The sequence below is a fragment of the Phalaenopsis equestris genome, unplaced genomic scaffold, assembly GCF_001263595.1.
Source record: "Phalaenopsis equestris unplaced genomic scaffold, ASM126359v1 Scaffold001116, whole genome shotgun sequence".
NCBI lineage: Eukaryota > Viridiplantae > Streptophyta > Magnoliopsida > Asparagales > Orchidaceae > Phalaenopsis > Phalaenopsis equestris.
In genome coordinates, this window is record NW_018165555.1 from 459,359 (window position 1) to 461,632 (window position 2,274).

Genomic DNA, 2,274 nt, shown 5'->3' on the forward strand with positions numbered 1-2,274 from the left:
ACTTTTTGGATGTTTTAATTTGGGGATTTTAGTACTAATAAGCATCCCAGACCTCGCACTGGTAGATAGGTCTGAAATCTGACTTTCTTTAAAATGCGTGTAGGAGAATTTGTTGGCTCCTTTGGGCCACCAAAGACTTCGAATAGGCGGGGTGTAGCCTCTAAACACCAAGATAGACATTAAACATTTTCTGTGTCGGAATTAATGTCACCCCATGATTAATTCTCCCGGGTAGGGCTAAACTGAGACCGACCCTAGTTCCATGGTCGAGGCGTGTATCGAATGGTCCGGACAGATGTCCTAAGCTACGGGAAACTGTAAACAATCTTGTAGCAGTCAAGCGAACACCGACATATATGACGTCCAAAAGTGAGGCCAAGAGGAATATTTTATAAGATGGTGGTGAGTCCTGCAATATTTTATGGCACAAAATGTTGCCCCATAAAAGATAACCATAAAACTAAATTAAATGTTGTTGAGATGAGAATTCTTAAGTGGATTAGCAGCTTGACTCTTAGAGATAAAATGCGAAACAATTGTATCTGTGAAAGGTTTGGTGTAGCTCCAGTGGCGAACAAGATGAGAGAGAATTGTCTATGATGGTTTGGTCACATTAAACACTGACCATCTGATGATCGGGTTAGGAGAGTAGATGTTTTATCTTTGATTTAAGTTAAGAAAGATAGAGGTAGACCTAAAAAGACTTGGGCATATTGTGTAAAAAGTTATCTTAATTTATTAGAGTTACATAAATATATGACACTCGATAGGATGCAATGGAGAGAATGATACATGTAGCTAACCCCACTTAGTGGGATAAATGCTTGTTGTTGTTGTTATTGTTGTAAGTAGCACCCAACTTTTTTTATTGATAATCAGCAACAAATTTTTATTAAATTATTTTTATCTCTAAATAATATTGAAAATGGATTGACATATGTTGTAGTAATATCTTAAATTTGCCTTAGGATAATTTATAAAAATAATTTAATAAAAATTTGTTATATCCCAAATCAACATATAACAAATTTAAGATATATGTTAAAAATATCTTAAAGTTCATATAGAGTTTAAAAATATCTTTTAAAACTCACCAAATTTTCAACAATAACAAATTTAAAAGCTTTGCCTTAGGAGTGATAAAAATATCTTAAATTTAAAACTCACCAAATTTTCAATCGAATTAAAATCAACTAAAAAGTTCATATAGAGTTTTGTGTCAGGATAATTGGTTAAATTTTTTTTCCAAGTTATATATATTATAAAAAGCCCAAGGGGGCTAATATATTAAAGAAGGAAAGATACAGATAAGTTGTATAAGATGACCTAAAAGAAGACCCAACTCGCACAATACAACACACACAAAAACCCAAAGAAGCAAAGATATATAAAGATAAAAAACCAAAAATTCACAAAAAGGCGCAAAGGTGCTAGGGACTTCCCACTTTAGTTCTTCCTCTGCCTCTAGTTCTCGGAAGAGAGTCAGCTAACAAATTGGTAAGGTGCGTATCATTGCCAGAAGTAATCAAAGTATCATCCACCAGATTTCTGAGCTCAAGTATGTATTCATTCTTCTTCTTCCTCCTGGATGTGTAGATCTGTCATTTCTCATTCGAGGATTGACTCATTTGATCAATGGATTGGTCCAAAGTTGACTGAACTGGTGTAGGACGTTGCACATCATGATCCCCTTGAGTCTGAGTAACATTGACATCTTTTGGGACCTGACGAGGCGGAAGTGAAGCAGCAAAGATATTTTCTCTTGTAATATCAGTGATAAGTTCTATAACAGGCGGAGTCTGAAGAATCTCCCTCTCCTCCACGATAGGAAGTTCCAAAGACGGAGGAGCTACAATAATGTGTGGAGACTGAATGGTTGAGAGTGCGTCGCTCGGCTCTCAGTCGATCCTAGCCGATGTTCAGATTTTGCAAAATGCCAGCATTTGGATCGTCAAATCCGTACACCGGCACTAATCTCTTATATGATTGAAGCTCCCTTAGGGGTAAACAAAGTTGTTTGTCGGCGCCAGAGAAGCTTTGCAATGAAGATACTCTTCCCAATCTTGGTGCTTAGTTACTAGTCAAGTTTGCGCTTAGTTTACTTTGCGAAAATGTATAGATCGGTGGAAAAGACTGTAGCATCATGATATGAATCACAGATCTATGGATTTTTCAATGTAGATGTATATTATTTCATATTTTTCTTTGTACTCCATCTATTTTTCGTATTATTATAATCAAATATATGTGTGTGTGTATATATATATATATATA